We start from the raw sequence: 19,582 nt of genomic DNA on the forward strand, positions 1-19,582 counted from the left end.
GGTGAGTGGATTGCCTGAGCCCGCGGGTTCGAGATCCACCTGGGCAACTTGGTGAGACCTCATCTCTACAATAAATCAAAAATGAGCCGGGGGTGATAACGTACACCTGTAGTTCCAGCTACTTGGAAGGCTGAGGCGGAAAGATCGCTGGAGCCTAGCGGGTCGAGGTTGCGGTAGCCAGGAGCGGCCACTGCACTCCAATCTGGGCGACAGAGTGAGACTCCAACTCAAAAAAAAAAAAAAAAAAGTTAATGAAAATGTTTAAAAAGTATATATCAAGCTACAGTATCTGAATTATATTAAAGATAATTCGTTAGAACTAAGCTCCCAGACATTATTGCCTTTAGAAGAACTGGGTGTGAAGAGTAGTGGTTGAGGTAGGGTATGGTGTCTTACATTTGCAACCCCAGCACTTCGGGAGGCTAAGGCAGGAGGATCACTTGAGGCTAGGAGTTCAAGACCAGCCCAGGAAACATAGTGAGACACAATCTCTACCAAAACAATAACAAGAATAATAATAACAATAATAAATAAGAAGTGGGTTGAGAGACTGAGAGAATCTTTACCTTTTATTTTTAACTCATCTATTTTATTTTCATATTGTATACTGGCTATTTTAATTTTAAAAAACGGAAGAAATAAAATGAAAGCCATGATTATTTGAAAAATATAAACCAAAGTTTGGTACTTAAGGCACACTGTAATCGACTCTAAACATTCTTGTTATCTAGTGATGCTTCAAAGAGCAGAAAGAAGCCCAATTGTTCTCAAGCTGAAAACTGCCAGTGTTTTTTTTTTTACAGAGAACAGAAAGCCTCTAAGGAGTTCTCATCATGTAAATAAAAAATAAAATAAATAGTAATAATAATGTTTTCTAACAAAACGAAGGGTTGCCTGCAAAAGAATATGAAGGGCTATCCAAGAATCATATTAATCTTTAGATAAAGGGAAAAGTTATAAACAATCTTCTACTTTAAAAATACTTCACTGTCCATACTAAAGATATGGACATAATCTCATGTTAAAAGAGCAGACAATGTAATAGTTGCCTCTATAAGCAAGAATTTTGAAATAGATGCAAAATCTTTAGAGATGCTTAAATCTTCATAACTTCTGCTGTCCCCCAGAAAAAAAGAAATGGTTTCAAAATGAAAGATAATAAAATCGTCTGAATTAGGCAATTTTTCTGGGAAGTACAGCTACAAAGAATCCAAAAATACATATGTCATTCTTAATCATTTTAAGAAAGCCAGAAAAAGCAATGGAAAGAAAATTAAATTGAATGTGTGGGATTCAAATATGGGAATGCAAATTGGACATACTTGAATGACTCTTAGTATAACAACCTCATTTGGTATTCCTTATATAAATACGTTCAAACAAATTGCAGAGCTTGAAAAGGAAATCAGACTTTCATGCCTGCAAAATCTCACGTCAAAACCAAAAGTCATCTAATATCATACAAAAGATGCAGCAGTTAATGCTTATGTGTTCATAAACTGTATATTATAAGTAACTGCATGATTAACTAGTGTTACTATGCATGCATTAATGAATAAAATGCTATTATTAAACAATTTTGTTTCTTCTAATTTTTATTATATTTTTTTCTTTTGGTACAATAAGACAATGAGATTTTTCAAAACCTTTGTCCTACTTTTTATTTTGCCTTTCATCTTATTTCTATTATAATCAATTTATAGTAAAACACTCTTCTTTGGTAGCAGTGCATAAGACCTTATGAATTCATAAGATATTGATCATTTAATAAAACAAAGTGGGTTTTTAATTTATTTTTTTAAATAAGAACTACTTTATGACAAATAGCTTGCATTAAACAGGCTACAAGCCTTTTAATGTCTATGTGCCCAGATCCTGCAACTCCCATCTTAAAAGATTGTTTTACTGAGTGTCAAGCTAGAAACCACTTATTCTCAGCCCCCTTGGCACAACTGATTGCAGCAAGCCAGATTACCTAACCCAAGAGCTAATGGGTTGCCACTGAGTTTGGTGTGTAAATTCTGCCCAACTGAATTATGTAACTAACTGGACCAATTAAATCATCACTGACTCTAGAAGTGAGAAAGTTAAGCCTTGAGGTACATGTCATTAGTATCAGGAAGAGGAGCCAAAATATCACAAAAACTACCTGAATCATAGTAAAATAGAATATTAGAGTATGGATCAGAAACTCTAGTTAAGGGAGTGTCTTCAGTCAGTTTCCCTAGAAGCAGACTCTGAAACAGCTTTGTGAGCAAGTCGTGCATTAAGGAATGAATCCTGGTAGAAACAAATAAGAGGTGAGAAAAGTGGGTCAGGAGAAAAAAAGATAAGCAAGGTATGAATTCAGGTAAAGTCCCAAGTAGGTTTTCCCAGAACTGAAGGAGTTCCTGAACACAGGGATGTTAGTGCTAAAATAGGAAACTTCAGGGACTTAAGGTTCTCCCAATCTCTGTCCACTCATTTTTACGAGGTATCTTGAGGCAACATGAATTTCTAGGGATTTAAGGCATGTAGTACATAAACAAAGGAGAATTCAGTAGCCCAAGGGCTACTGAGAAACACTTGTAAGTTCTGGTTGTTAGATATAGAAAACATCTCAAAGGAAAGAAAGAATGTCACAAGCAAAACAACATTGAGATATGAGTGTAGCACCATCAGTGGGTAATTTGAATCCAGAGCTATTTGGATCTAAAGGAGTTTTCTAGTTATAAAAATAGATTCCAATCAAGGCTTTACTGACCCTGGATTTCCAAGAGGCTGTATTCCAGAGAAGTTTGCCTTCCCTACTTTTACATGTATTTTTCCAATAAACCCACCTTATATAACCTGAGAGGATCTCTATTGAAAGGTGAAGAATCTAATTCAAATGAACTATTAGCGAGTATAAATCAACAAGGCAAAGACAGGAAACCTAATAAAAATATGAACAAATAATGTGATTATGCAAGTCTCAGAAGGGGAAGTCCAATGGGTCCACATACTTTTTTTTTTAAATGTGGCTTGAAAAAAATGCTCATATTCACAATTATTTGGAAAGATGCAAACGAAAATTCACAAGAATGTACACAAATTATTAGATTGGTTAATTGCTAGTGTTGGCAAGAATGTGAGTTTAGATATTCTGATACTCTACTGATAGAAACAAACTGGTATAGTGTTTTTGGAAAGCAATTTAATAGTATTTAGCTAAGTATTCATGAGTCAATGACTTCTAATGTTTATAATTAGGTTAAACGTACTTCAGTAGAGAAAGCATGATTTTGTGTATATGTCAGCTGAATTTGTAACTAAGGGATCAATTGCTCTAATTGGGAATGCAGACCCTACTAGAAGTCAGATAGAATTCTAATCAGGAAGCCGTCTCTGAAGTTATCCACCACAAACGTTTTCAATGATTTTATGTTCATCATCACTAGAGGTTTTGCTAAATAGCTAGATCTATTGGGATTGGGATTGGGAATGGATTTTCGTTGGTAAAATTAATAGTATCATGATATTTCTCATGCTTGCATAAATAGGATTAAGAGTTTAGTGAGTTGAGGAAATTGTACCCTTAGTGCTGGTGCCCAATATTTGATTCCTAAAATATCTTTTATTCTTCCCCTGGTTCGCAAAGGATTTCTAGGGGTTTGTTGTTGTTGTTGCTTGTATGTTTTGTTTTTTACTTCAATGGACAATAGACCATAGTTTGTCATTGGAATGTTGTTTTCCTGAAGTAGAATTTTGATCGAAGGTATTTTTGAAGCACTAGAGAAGACAACAAGCTTTTATTATAAAGATGTGGGTACAATTCAGGGTTAGGTATACAAATGTTGATTATACAGGTACCCTTGTTGATGAGGTGTGCCCTTCCTCCCCAGCAGTTTCCCTTAACTGCCAATCCCAGCCCCACTCCCCTGTCAGTTTCCCACTACTGCCAGTCCTTTTCTTATGGTATTATAATTGTTCAAGTACTGCATATGAGTGAGAACATATGATACTCTATTCTTTGTTTCTGTGATAGATCACTGAGTATGAGCGACTCTAAATTCATCCAAGTTGCTGCAAAGTCCATATGTTTTTCCTTCTTTATGGCTGCGTAATATTCCATTGTGTATATGTAGCACATTTTTTTTTTTTATCCAGTCTAGCTACGATGGGCAGCATGGTTGGTTCCATATTTTTGCTATTGTGAATAGAGCTGCAACAAACATACCTGAGCAGGTATCTTTTTTGTAGAATGATTTGCATTCCTCCAGGTATATTCCCAGTAGGGGAATTGCTGGGTCTTATGGAGGGTCAATTTCTAGTCCTTTCAGAAATCATCACACTTTCTTCCAAAGAGGTTGCACTAGCTTACATTCCCACCAGCAGTGTAGAAACATTCCTTTTTCTCCGCATCCTCACCAGCATCTGTTGTTGTTGTTTTTGTTTGTTTGTTGTTTTTTTTTTTTTAATTAGAGTCTCACTCTGTTGCCCAGACTGTAGTGCAGTGGCATGCTCCTGGTCACCACAGCCTCAACCTGCTGGTCTCTGGCGATCCTTCCACCTTAGCCATCCAAGTAGCTGGAACTACAGGCATGCACTAACATGACCAGCTAATTTTTTATTTATTGTAGAGATGAGGTCTCACCAAGTTGCCCAGGCAGGTCTCAAACCTGCGGGCTTAGACCATCCACTCACCTCAGCCTCCCAAAGTGCTGGAATTACAGGCTAAGCCACTGAGTCCGGCCTGTTTGTTTTATTAGTGATGGCCCTTCTTACTGGGGTTAGGTGATATCTCAATGTGGTTTTGATTTGCATTTATCTGATGATGAGTGAGACTGAGCACATTTTCATATGCCTGTTAGCTGTCTGCATATCTTCTTTTGAGAAGTGTCTATTCATGTCTTCTGCCCACTTTTTAATGAGGCTGTTTGTTTTTTTCCTTTCGGCACATTTGAGTTCCTTATAGATCCTAGATGTTAGGTCTTTGTCAGATATACAGCTGGCAAATATTTTCTCCCATTCTGTGGGTTGTCTCCCTGTTCTCTTGATTGGTTCTTTTACTTTGCAGAAGCTCGTTAGTTAGATGAGGTCCCACTTGTCTATCTTATTTTGTAAGGTATAGGCATTTAGGATTCTGATCAGGAATTGGTTGTCAGTTCCAATTTCCATAAAGGTGTCTCCTGCATTTTCTAAGATTCTTATATTTTGAGGTTTTAGGTTTAGGTCTTTGATCTATTTAGAATTAATTTTTGTGTATGGTGATAGGTAAGGGTCCTGTTTCAATCTTCTGCATGTGGTCAGCCAGTTTCCCAGCACCATTTACTGAATAGGTTCTCCTCTCCCCAGTGGTTGTTGTCAGAGGCTTTGTCAAAGACGAATTGGTTGAGAAATTGAGGTTTTGCTCCCAGAATCTCTATCCTGTTCCATTGGTCTATATGCCTGTTCTTGTACCAGCACCAGGCTGTTTTGATGACTGTAGGCTTATAGTAAAGTTTGAAGTCTGGAAGTGTGATACCTCCTGCTTTGTTTCCTTTGCTAAGGATTGTTCTGGCTATTCGTGGTCATTTATGTTTCCATATGAATTTCTGTATTGTCATTTCCAGGTCTGAGAAGAATGATGTTGGTAACTTAATGGGTATTGCATTGAATCTGTAGATTGCCTTTGGTAGGATAGACATTTTAACAATGTTGATTCTTCCTATCCATGAGCATGGAATATTTTTCCATTTGTTTGTGTCTTCTTGGATTTATTTGAGCAGTGTTTTGTAGCTCTCATTGTAAAAGTCTTTCACTTGTCCAGTTAGGAAGATGCCGAGGTATTTCATTTTTTTGTGTGTGGCTATTGTGAATGGGATTGTGCTTTTAATGTGGGTCTCTGCCTGCTTATTGTTGGCGTATGGGAATGCAACTGTCTTTTGCACATTTATTTTGTAACCTGATATTTTGTCAAAGTCCTTTATCCGTGCAAACAGGTTTTTGACAGATTCTCTTGGATTTTCAAGGTATAGAATCATATCATCAGCAAAGAGGGATAACTTGACTTCCTCTTTTCCTATTTGGATACCCATGATTTCTTTCTCATGTCTAATTGCCATAGCTGGAACTTCCAACACAATGTTGAACAAGAGGGGTAAGAGTGAGCAATCTTGTCTTATTCCACTTTTCAGGGGAAATGTTTCTAGTTTCTTTCCATTTGGCAATATGTTAGCTGTGGGGCTTACTATTTTGAGGTATGTCCTTTCTATACCTAGATGTTTGAGGGTTTTTATTAAGAAGGGATACAGGATTTTATCAAAAGCTTTTTCTGATATAATGATAAAATCATGTGGTTCTTGTTTTACATCTGTTGATGTATGATTGAGCTTTCAAAGAAGATTATATGACTGCTTCGTTCTTCAGTGCTGATAAATGTCTGTGTGTAGTAGAATATACCATGACACATGTATTCATAATAATTTCATGACAAGAAGGTAGAAAAGTAGGTAACCCCAATCTGTATTGAACTATTTCTGGGTTCTGAGTTCTGTCACAAATATAATGGTCCTGTGGGGCCAAATTGAGAGGACAGTTCAATGGTCTGTAAACATTTTGTTCATAATTTCCTAAATGAATCTCTATAAACTATGTTCTCTCTCACAAACATTAATTAACCTTCAAAATTTTGATTACTTTCAATGAAACAGGATTTCTAGATTTTTCTAAATATTGGCATTGTAAAATAAAATTGTTAGATACTCTATCCAATTATCCAATAGAAACTAAGTAGCTTACAATTATGCATTTGACTGAAATAGAACAGTATCTGAGAAAACAGCATTATTCTAAATAAATTACTCCTTTTTAAATTCAAGGGCAGTTTGTGTTAGATAAGACTTTGGAAACATTTTGTCTAAAATCCTAACAGATATTCTGCTTTGAAGAGTGCAGTTTAATGGTCTTTGTTGAAATAAATAAAAAAAACAAGAAATAATATTGGTCCATTGGTAATTTTCAAGCTTACCAAATGTACATTAATAATCTTAATAAATGCATTATTGGCAGATTTCAGAACTTGTTTTCACTTTGTTGCTCTAAATGCAGCAAATACATGGTAGCACATCTGCTAACATTCCATTGGCCAAAACAAATCAGAAACCCAAATCAAGAAGCAATAAAATATACTCTGTTTTTTAAGGACATGAGAAGTCATATAGCAAAGGGCATGAATACTGGGGTGGGGGTAGAAATAACAAAAAATATTGGTTATTTCTACAGTCAAATATATACATATAGCAAAGGGCATGAATACTGGGGGGGGGGAAGGGTTGTAGAAATAACCAATATTGGTAATAGAATAGATAATAGAACCTTCACTGTTCTGAATGGAGCAAATATGAAGAGATCGAATGCCTTTTGCTCTCATATTTTAAAGCAATTATCTCCAATCAAATGAAAAATGGACCAATGGCTTTGATAAAGTACTTTATTCCACTTCTTTGGTGAGAATTAAGCCATGGGTTAAGAGGGTACAGTACATTAAGGAAAATTATTTCTCGTACAAATCAGAATGCAGAAAAAAATTATTTGTCTTTGATCTATGAGAATAACTTTTTAAAAATTTCAAATCACTCTTATCAAAAGCCATCAAGGCAATATTTATTAAATATTTAATTAACTTGTCCATAATCCTCTTATCTTTTTAGATTGCATTGCTAAAATCAGGAAAGCATTTACTATCAGACTAAACATGTATAATAAACTATGTAACAGTGGTAGGAGTTAAGCAACTAAAAATAAAAATTGGCCACAATTGAAAATGTTTATCCTAGTAATTGTTTTTCTGTTTTTGAGTTCTTTTAATTTTCTTATTTATTTAGTCAATCAAAACAAATTGAAGTTCTTGTTTCTAGAGGCATACAATAGTCTTGATTACTCCATTAAATGGAGTCAAACAGAGACATTTTATAGTTGAAGAAATTCCTTTGAAGAATATTATTTGAAATACTAGACAGTATCTGGAAAAGAACACTTCCTTTCTGGGAGCCTTCTGCAAACCAGTCATCACAGTGGTGCAGGCAGCCAAGATCACTCAAAGGTCTTCCTAGTGACTCGTGAACCATTTGAGTTTCTTAAGGTTCTCAATGACTTCCAGCCCTTGCTGACTAAAGGCTTTTCCATTGTTCTGTAAGCCTCTAATTCTCTGTATTACATCCCCTTCTTCTTTGTAATGTTTGGAGTGGTTTCTGCTCTTCTACTCAACTCTGGCAGATGATACCAGAAGTAGTTCTAGGCTCATCAGAGAGCTTTCATGATTAGCCTAAAAGAATACCTTGTCCCTTGTCACCCCAAGGGCATTGTTTATCAAAGCAAAGCTTATTTTATCTTACCACTTACAAAATTACAGTGCAAGTTACATTCATAATCTGATCAGTTTTCTTTTACAAAAATTTAGACATAGTTGGAATATGTGATCCTGGAGAACTGGACTTGAGAAATATGAATGGATTCAGAATAATCTTCTTACCTTTATCCTTTGAATTCCACGGTGCCTGTCCAGAAGAAACTAACTGATTTCCTTGGTATCAGGGTGTTAGATCTCTCTCAGGAACATTTTATTGTCTTTTTTGAGGCAATTGCCTTATTCTGCAAAATGTTCTCTCCACACTTCCCATAATTATATTTAGATGTTGGCATGCCCCATGAGCACAAGTGAAATCATAAGATCTGAAGCTATAAAACTACTAGAGAAAAACATAGGGAAAATGCCTCAAGACATCAGTCTAAGCAAAAATTTCATGGTTAAGACCTCAAAAGCACAGACTACTCTAACAAAAATAGACTACAAAAGGGGAACCAAAATAAACCGGAATTTATTTATTTAAAAATGTGTATTTATTCTTACATATTTAAACTTCAACCACCTTCAAAGTACTTTCTGCTTAATGAAACACATGATAACACAATATACGTCACAGGATGCCTTTTCCAGTGCTCAAAACAATTTTTAAACCCATCAATCGTGATGCCTTTTAGTGCTTCTTCCATTTTTTGTTTCACTGCTTCCACATCAACAAATGTTTCCCTTTGAGGACATTTTTCATCTAGGGAAACAAACAAAAAAGTCACCCAGGGCAAGATTGGGTGAGTAGGGAGGGTGGGGCATGGGGGTCATGGTGTTTTTAGTCAAAAATTGCTGATCACTCAGTGAGGTATGGACTGCTGGTATGAAGAAGCAGTCACCTGTTTGCCACAACTTGGAATGTTTCTTCCACAAACAGTGATGCAACATTCTCAAAACTTCCAGATAAAATCTTTGGTTGACTGTTTGATCTGGAGAAACAACTTCCAAGTGCACTACAAGGGAAGGGGCCTGTCCTCCAAAACACAATTCTGATTTTTATGGGGGTTCTCTCTCATATATTAACCAAAATGGGACTACTTAAATCAAAAAGCTTCTATACAGTAAAAGAAAAGAATCAAAAATGTGAAAAGACCACCTGATGAATGGGAGAAAATATTTGCAAACTATTAAACTGCCAAGGGACTAATATCCAGAAAAATAAAGAAGTCAAAAAACTCAACTATTAAAATAATAATAATTTTTATTAAAAAGTAGGCAAAGGACATGAAAAGACATCTCTCAAAATAAAACACACAAATGGCCAACAGATATGTGAAAAAAATGTTCAACACCACTAACCATCAGGGAAATGCAAATTAAAACCACCACAAGATAGTATCTTATGCCAGTAAAAATGACTTTTATTAAAAAGACAAAAAACAACCAATGCTGGCAAGGATGCAGAGAAAAGAAAACTCTTAAATACTGTTGGTGGTAATATAAATTAGTACAATCACTATGGAAAACAGTATGGGGATTTCTCGAAAGACTTAAAATAGAACTAACAAAAGATCCAGCAATTCCACTATTGAGTATCTGACTAAAGGAAAGGAAATCAGTATATCAAAGTAATACCTATGCTCATATATTTGCCACAGCACTATTCACAGTAGTAAAGATATGAAATCAATCTATGCTCTCATTGATGGACTAATGGATAAAGAAATGTGGTATATATACACAATGGAATAAAATTTGGCCATAAAAAAGAATGAATTTATGTCACTTGTGGTAACATAGATGGAACTGGAGGTCATTATATTAAGTGAAATAAACCAGACACAGAAAGACAGATGTCATATATTCTCATTCATACGTAGGAGCTAAAAATGTTGAGCTTATGTAGATAGAGAATAAAATGATAGATACCAGAGAATGGAAAGGATGTGTGAGTGAGAAGGGGGATAAAGAGAGGCTGGTTAGTGGATACAAACATACAGTTAGATAGAAGAAACAAGTTTTGATATGCTATAGCAGAGTGTTATGACTATAGTTAGCAAGACAATGTGTTGTATATTACACAGTAGCTAGTCGAAAGGATTTGAATTGCTCCCAACAAATAGGAATAATAAATACTCCAGGCAATGAATACCCCAAATACCCTGACCTTATCATTAAACATCCTATGCATGTAACACAACTCACATGTACCCTACAAATATGTAAAATATTTTATATCAATTTTTTAAAGTAAGTAGAAGTAAAAGGAAGACCTAGCATAAATAGTAAAATAATCATAACATATTTTCAATTTATTTCAACATAAACCTAAGGAACTTGTGGAAATGGATTCTAAGAGCATTAAACTAGGGAGAAACTAACTTGTAATCAGCCAAAGTTATTCATAGATTATATTTATCAGAGGCTCTCTATTTAATGTTCTAGCTCAAGCAACAAGTTCCAATAGTTTATCTGGTTGTTTGATGGAAATCTGAGTTCATCAGTGTTGCATATTAATGAACTTGAAATTCCAGAACTTCTTTTGTGTAACTCAAAGAAGTTAAGAGAAAAAGGATACAAAAATGTTGTAATAGTTGTTTATGTGGAACTTGTTCACCCAGCCCCTATTACATGCTCTGAAGAGTCCCAGAGTACACTCCTTCTGTGGCACTGACACGTAATGGTGAGAGAAATGCCATAATTTTGGAAAACTCTACCGGTTCTTTACAGGCCGGAATGATGGCTGATATAATAAACCATAGTTCTTGATTTTATTGGAGAAAAGTAAAATCTGAGAGAGGCAGAGGCCAAGTAACAGTCCTTAATCTCTAGATACTAGGTAGGCTCATATTCTCATTTATACATGGGACATAAACAATGGGTACATATGGACATAAAAATGGAACTAAGAGATACTGGGGACTCTAAAAGTGGAGTGGGGGAAAGTGGGGAAGATGAGGATTGAAAAATGACCTGTTGGGTGCAATGTTCACTGTTTGGTGAGGGATACACTAGAAGCCAATATATCCACATAGCAAATCTGTACATGCACTCCCTGAATCTAAAATAATAATTTTAAGAAGGAAATAAGACACTGAAATGATTGGGTGGAAATTTTTGCAAATCTTTAATAAGGGTGTTGTATCCAGAATAATAAACAAAACTTACAACTCAGCAAAAAGACAAACAACTCAATTTAAAACAAAGGATTTGAATAGATATTTCTTCAAAGAGATATACAAATGGCCAATGGAAATATCATGTGAGCAGCATATGTAATTTAAAATTACAAAGTGAAGCAGCACGTGATGATGGAGAAGTTTCAACAAGTTATCCAGAATATCTAACTAAGATCAGTGATGAAGATGGCTACACTTAACAACATGTAGATGAAGCAGCCATCTAGGATTTTCATAGCTACAGAGAAGTCAATGCCTGGCTTCAAAGCTTCAAATGACAGAGTGACTCCCTTGTTAAGGACTAATGCAGTTGGTGACTTTAAGTAGAATCCAATGCTCATTTACCATCTAGAAAATTTTAATGCCTTTATGAACTATGCTAAATCTTCTCTGCTTGTCCTCTGTAAATAGAACAACAAAGCCTGGATGAAAGCACATCTGTTTATAGCATAGTTTACTAAATATTTTAAGCCCACTGAGACCTGCTGCTCAGATATAAAGATTCCTTTCAAAATATTACTGCTTATTGACAATGCATCTGGTCACCCAAGCGTTCTGATGAAAATGTACAAGGAGATTAATATGATTTTCATGCCTGCCAACACAATAACCATTCTGTATACCACGGATCATGGAGTAATTTTAACCTTCAAGTATTACTTAAGAAACACATTTTGTAAGGCTATAGCCCCCATAGATAGTAATTTCTCTGTTGGTACCAGGAAAGGTAAATTGAGAACTTTCTGAAAAAGATTCACCCATTCCCCATACGCAAATAAGAATATTTGTGATTTGTGGAAGGAGGTCAAAATATCAGACTTAACAGGAGTTTGGAAGAAGTTATTTCCAACCCTCAAGGATAACCTTGAGAGGTTCAAGACTTCTGGGAAGGAAGTCACTGTAGATGTGGTGGAAATAGCAACAGAACTAGAATTAGAAGTAGAGCCTGAAGATGTGACTGAATTGCTACAATCTCATAACAAAATGTGAACCTATAAGGAGTTGCTTCTCACGAATTAGCCAAGTGGTTTCTTGAGATGGAAACAACTCTTAGTGAAGTCTCTCTGAACATTGTTGAAATGACAACAAAACATTTAGAATATTACATAAATTTAGTTGATTAATAGTGGCAGAGTTTGAAAGGATTGATTTCAATTTTGAATGAAGTTCTCCTGTAAAATACTATGAAACAGTATTGCTTGCTACAGAGAAATCTTTAATGAAGGGTCAATCAACATGACAAACTTAATTGTCTTAATTAATTTATTTATTTTGAGTTGGAGTCTCACTCTGTCGCCCAGACTGGAGTGCAGTGGCCGCTCCCGGCCACAGCAGCCTCACCCTGCTGGGCTCTGGCGATCCCTCTGCCTCAGCCTTCCAAGTAGCTGGAACTACAGGCACACGCTACCACGCCTAGCTAGTTTTTGATTTATTGTAGAGATGAGGTCTCGCCAAGTTGTCCAGGTGGGTCTTGAACCCGTGGGCTCAGGCAATCCACTCACCTCAGCCTCCCAAAGCGTGGGATTACAAGCTGAGCCACCAAACCTGGTTCTTAATTGTCTTATTTTAAGAAATTACCATGACCACACCAGCCTTCAGCAACCACTATCCTGATCAGTCAGCAGCCATCAACATTGAAGTAAGTCTCTCCATCAGCAGAAAGAATATAACTCACCGAAGGCTCATGATAATAAGCATATTTTTAGCAGTGAAGCATTTTAAACTGTACATTTTTTAGACTTCATGCTATTACACAAAGACTAGACTAAAGCATAGCATAAATATAACATATGCAATGAGGAGACAAAAAATGTGTATGACTTTATTGTGTTGTTTTGTTGTGTTAGTCTGGAACCAAACCCACAATATCTCTGAGGTATGTGTGTATGGTTGTTCTAAATGAATCCTCTATATAAAAGCCAGGACGGTGAATAACCAAGTGAACCAGATTACTTGATGTTCTGTTAATGACTGTCAGCCTTTCTTCAGCTACCACAGTGTTTATCTGAAGGACTCCCTGTGGCATCAAGGATGGAGGCGGAGCATGAGCTCAACAAATTAAACCCACCTCCATCATAGCTAATTTATCTACTCTTATTATTGAATGCCCATCCTTCCAACCACAGACAATGACACCAACACCAAGCCTTTGCTAGGACATCATATGCAGAGGGGATAGTCGACCACTTTTACTCAGTTTGGCTCTTTTGGATTGTATCCATCACAAAAGAAGTTGGTACTCATGCTCATTAGAATATGCATACTTATCTGTAAGTGGAGTTGTCACCTCTGTTTAAATTGCTCTGCAAGCATCACCACCCAAAGGTTTACTGAATGTCATATTCACCATCATGTTATCCCTCCCAGCACTGCATTTGACTAAGGAATTTCTTTTACAGAAGAAAAGATATGATGTGATGGGCTGATCCCATGAAATTCACTGATTGTATCATGCATCTCTTTGCCCAGAAACAACATGTTTAATATTAAAGTTGAATGATTTATTGAGGATCCAACTACAGTACTGGTCAGGGTAGGGTGCTGTGCTCTCCTACAAGATGCAGTGAATATGCTGAATCAGTTCTAATATCTATTGCTGGCTCTCCCAGAGGTATCACATGGTTCAGAAACAAAGAGTCAAAGTAGAAAAGGCTTCTCTCAGTTATTCATAATGAATTACTTGAAAACTGTGTGCTTCTTGTCCCTGAAATGTTAGGTTCTGCTCATATGAAGATCTTGTTTCCCAAAGTATTAATGTTTGTGATTAGATGTTGTAACTGTGTTGGATTCCTTCTGTCACCCTTTAACACTGGAGTGAATGATCTCGATTATCAAGGAGAAAATTGGTTGTTTCTACACAATAGGCACAGGAAAGAGTCTATCTGGAACATACAGTATATTTTATGTAACATATAATAGGTGACAGACTATATGATATAAAATATGCAAAGTATATCACATATAAAAATATATTCACAGTTCCATATACTTATTGACTATCTACTATATGCTTTGCATCATGAAAAATATGTTACATGTTTATCTTTGTTAACTTTTCAACAGTAGTCAGAAATAAGTATATCCGATTTTTTCTGTTTTAGGGAAGAAGACACTGGGACTCAGAGAGATCGAGTAACTCATCCAAGACCACATTGCTATTAAGTGGAAGAGACAGGATTTGAGCACAGGGCACTAATACTAATGCTCAAATTTAATGTATAAATTAAAACAAACAACATGCCACTGTGCAAGACACATAAGCACAGTGCCAACTTGCAACATCTATTTTCAATGTTTGCACTGAAATTCAAGATGTAAAGAAAAATAAAAATATGAAACAATTATTTAATCATAGAAATTATAAGACTATAATTTTATATATAACTATAGAAATTATTTTAAAAACAAAGAGAAAACAGATTTAAATTTATTCAGATAATAGCTGAAATTAATGAATAAGAAAAAAGACATAAATCTAAGATCATGTCCTTTGAATACTGAAATTTGATAAATTCATATCAAGTTTGACAAATATCAAAAACATTTATGAGATTGCCTGTTGATTTACAAATAAAATGGTGAGCAGATTCTTCCTCTTCTAACATTAAGTTTCAACTTGCTTATTACTTTGTTTTTTTATCTTTTCCTCTTTAAAATATATTTTTACTTATTTTTCTTGCAAAAATTTAGTTCTCCTATTTACTGCCATTCATAAATGTCCAGCAGGAAGAGTATTCTAAACGTAAAGGGAACATTGTAATTCATACCATCTTAGAAACCCACATACGAAATTCTGTCTTATAAAATCTCTCAGTCCACTGAAAAAGTAATATTAGCACCTACAAATAAATAAATAAAAGCCAGAATACAAGAAGATAAGCAGAGGCGAGTTTACAGATTTTAAAATATTTCATGTTGGAAAAGACATGACATACAAATTAGTGAAATAGGCATGCTGGCTGATTTAAGAAATAATCTGTTGTTTCTTTAGAACAAAATTAGCACTGTTATTATCATTATCAGAATCTAAAAGTATTTAAACTCTCGTAAGTTTTGTTGCACTACTTTGGGAAAACTGTTTACTTTTGGAAAACTCTGTTAGTTAAGAGTTTATTCTTCTTCACTCCAAAAATAGATGCAACCTTTATATAAAGTAACATTTAACTAAAAAGGCATATAAAAGCCTAAGATTTGTAACACACACACACCCCATACATGATGCCTAAATTAGCATGTATGAAAGTGATATACAATAATCATTTTGTTTCCTTCTATAAGTGTCCACATATATTAGAGACTATATGAGGACATCTCTTGATCAGGACAATGAGGATTAAAAGTAGATATGCAAGGAGAAATGAACACACTGTATTTGGTTAATTAAGGTTTTTGTGGGGGAAGTAAATATGAAAAAGGGTTTTGAATGATGGTATGTGGGAAGATCAGAAGTGACATTTCTCTTTAAAACATACTTCCCAAATGAAGTGTGCACGTAACAATAAAATATAGGTTGTCTGAATCAAGTGGCAAGGCAGGTTCAGAAGAGTTGTGCAGTCACAGAGTTCTACATTTTAACCCCATATTCTCATTTTTTAATACTATTAATTACATTGGCTCTTGCAAGGTTAGTTATTTAGAGTGTTTAGTCCATTTCTAACTACAAGTTGTCATAACAACTTGAGTTGTCTTTCAGTGATAGTAGGCAAATTTAGTCTTACAATTTTAGGGATACTTGTTTTTAGGTTTCACAAAAAACCAAGGCATTATCTTTCTCCCTCCCAATCTCCTACTTAAAAAAGCAATATTCGGCCATTGCTAGGTCATTGCCACTGCCATTGCCTTGCTAAGCTATGACCAGGTCATGGTTTCCGGCTTTTGCCCCCTCCCCTATCTTGGAAAAGATGAATCTCCTCTTTCTCTCTCTCTAATTTACTTTCTAAATAAACTATATTTTCTAATCTAAAAAAAAAGCAATATTCACCACCTCAGTGACTGTCAAAATTTTTGCTATCCCTACTGTAATTTTGAGGGTCACTGAGATCGATTTACCACTTACTCTAAAAATATATTTACACCACAACCCCAGTGCACATCTACATATGTACACATAAAAATACCTTATATACAGCGGATGCCAACAATGTATATACATTTCAAGAGATGTTATCTATGTATTACTTTTTGAAGTTGAATTAAATTATGCTAACAGTGTGTAGTGTGACGTCTCCTCAACCATGCTTCTGTCATTTTCTTTGGCTGTCCTGCCTGTCGCATAATGACACTAGCATTCACTTGATTAACACTATCTCTTGAACTAACATCAAACTTAAAATGTGTATAAATTTTTTGGCATCCCCGTATATGGGGGGACCCCAAGAAAACAAATTTATTAAACAGTGTGTATTTATTTTTATGTTTAAAATTCAGTCACCTTCAAAGTACTCTCCATTTGATGCAATCCACCTGCTGAGATGCTTTTTCCACTGCTCAAAACAGTTTTTGAACTTGTCTGTTTTGACGCCTTTTAGTGCTTCTGTCTTTTTTTTGTTTCACCTGTTCCACATCTGCAGAACGTTTCCCTTTGAGGACTTTTTTCATCCCAGAAACAAGAAATAGTCACCCAGCAAGACAGAGTGAATAGGGAGGGTGGGGCATAGGGGTCATGTTGTTTTTGGTCAAACACTGCTGAGCACTTAGCCAGGTATGGACAGATGCACTTGTGAATCACACATCATGAAATGGGCAGACATGCTAAAATAATCTCCAAAAAAATTAACTGTAGGCGAATACAGCCTTTCACAACAATGTGTCAATGGTTTCTGAGATCACTCACCTAACAGGGGAAGCCTGAACTACAAGGGACCCACCATCCAAAAAATAATTCCTGGGGTTTTTTGGCTCCCCCTCATACATACAAATATACGTTATATAGTTTCTAATTATAATATATTCATATATACAGAAACAAAGTTTTTCTGAAACAGTTCATACCTTTTCAATTTGTAATGGACTATATATTTTTATACTGGTCTAGTATAGTTAATGCAAAGAATTTCTTTTTTTTTTTTTTTGAGTTGAAGTCTCACTCTTTCACTCAGACTGGCGTGCAGTGGCTGCTCCTGGCTACTGCAGCCTTAACCTGCTGGGCTCTGACGATCCTTCCACCTCAGCCTTCCAAGCAGCTGGAACTACAGGTGCGTGCTACCACGCCCGGCTAATTTTTAATTTATTGTAGAGATGAGGTCTCGCCAAGTTGCCCAGGTGGATCTTGAACCCTCAGGCTCAGGCAATCCACTCATCGCGGCCTCCCAAATCGCTGGGATTACAGGTTGAGCCACCGAGCCTGGCCAGGAATTTCTTTTTAATCATGATCATAATCAGATTAATATGATGACTCACAAGATAGTCACCATGTATAGTGTGAAAAATGCCGCACCTCTTCATACAGCACTCTAAGGCCTTTGCTACTTCTCCTTGTGCCCCATTTTTTCCACCTTCCATGTATCTACAATTTTCATGTTCTTCATATATGCCTATGTTTATCCATATTGCTTCCACTTTAAAAGTGTACAGGTTTATCTAATTTCTAACTGGTTTGTTGAACATTTGAGGTAATAATCAATTTCTGTTTATTTTCTTTTTCTGTACATGACCTCACTGCTCAAACTGCGAATTTCTAGAGAGCTGCAGCAACTATCTTATGACTTTGGCTGCATCCATCCCAAGTTTACATATTGAAAATGTTAAAAACAAAACAAAACAAAACAAAAACCCTCCACATGGGGGGAGCTGAGCGCTGAGACCAAGGGCTAAAGCTGCGAGGTGAGTCAGTCACCTTGAGCCGGGCGAGCGCTGTGGCCGAGCAGGAGTGTAGACTGAAAAAATGCAGGCAACTGGGGCACTACTCGTTTCTCCGGCTCTGATCCGCTGTTGTACCAGGGGTCTCATCAGGCCTGTGTCTGGCTCCTTCCTGAATAGGCCAGAGAATTCATCTAAGCAGCCTTCCTTCAGCAGCTCCCCACTCCAAGTGGCCAGGTGGGAGTTCCAGACCAGTGTCGTCTTCCCGGACATTGACACAGCAGCCAAGTTTATTGGTGCTGGTGCAGCCACAGTTGGTGTGGCTGGTTCAGGGGTTGGCATCGGAACGGTGTTTGGCAGCTTTATCATTGGCTATGCCAGGAACCCGTCTCTCAAACAGCAACTCTTCTCCTATGCCATTCTGGGCTTTGCCCTGTCTGAGGCCATGGGGCTCTTCTGTTTGATGGTTGCCTTCCTCATCCTCTTCGCCATGTGAGGCTCCATGGGGGTCACCTACCTGACCTGCTGCTACGATTCCATGCCGTTGCCGGTTCTGGAGCGTGTTAAGCTTTACCATTAAACACAACATTTCTCTAAAAAAAAAAAGAAAAAAGAAAATGTTAAAATAATAAAACATATTTTCCTAATTTGAGAATTTAGCCTTATACTGACATGGAAATAGAAAATATGGTTGAGTATTTATAAGAATAAATATGATGAGGGTAGTAGGATAGAAACATAGCAAAACCTAATTCCAGAAAATAAAAAAGCAATGCCTAAAGTGATAAAATACTTTATCCAACAAGGGTTTGAATTCTATTTAAAAACTGTTCAAGATTATCGGTGTGTGTTTACGGTGTGTGTAACAAAAGTATAACCATGAAATCAAGCAGAGATAAATATTCTCATCAATAGCCAAATATCTAAGGATTAAAAATAAATGTCAACACATCTTCTGCTGTTTCTTATAATAAAAATGTTGCTTATCTTAGGATTTTGGATAATCTAATATGCAATACTAAAAAAAAGAATGCTTATATATTCTATGAAATTTAGTCAGCCAAGTCTATCAATGTCTCCTAATTTACCTTAAAATCATTTAGACAATTTCATTTTTCACTTTTACTCTATTTCTAAATTATTTGTTAAAATAAAATATTAATCATCTTTTAATTGTTCAATCACTAAACTGCCTAGCACTAGTAAGTTACTGTGTTGCAGTAATGTATTTGTAGTGCAGTCCCACTCCCATAAAATCACTTAATCAAATTTAAAGTATAATAGAATTCAAAAATTTTTAGAAAGAATAAACAAT

General features: G+C 35.9%; 1 pseudogene across 1 annotated transcript; it reads left to right on the forward strand.

The window, feature by feature from the left end:
- Positions 1-18,249: 18,249 nt before the first annotated feature.
- On the forward strand, positions 18,250-18,873 carry LOC103253039 (annotated as a pseudogene). Its single transcript, XR_002481547.1, has 2 exons — positions 18,250-18,291; positions 18,344-18,873. The product of XR_002481547.1 is annotated as an ATP synthase F(0) complex subunit C1, mitochondrial pseudogene (transcript).
- Positions 18,874-19,582: the final 709 nt, after the last annotated feature.

This window comes from Carlito syrichta, unplaced genomic scaffold (assembly GCF_000164805.1).
Source record: "Carlito syrichta isolate Samal-C Ts95f unplaced genomic scaffold, Tarsius_syrichta-2.0.1 Scaffold194589, whole genome shotgun sequence".
Classification (NCBI taxonomy): domain Eukaryota; kingdom Metazoa; phylum Chordata; class Mammalia; order Primates; family Tarsiidae; genus Carlito; species Carlito syrichta.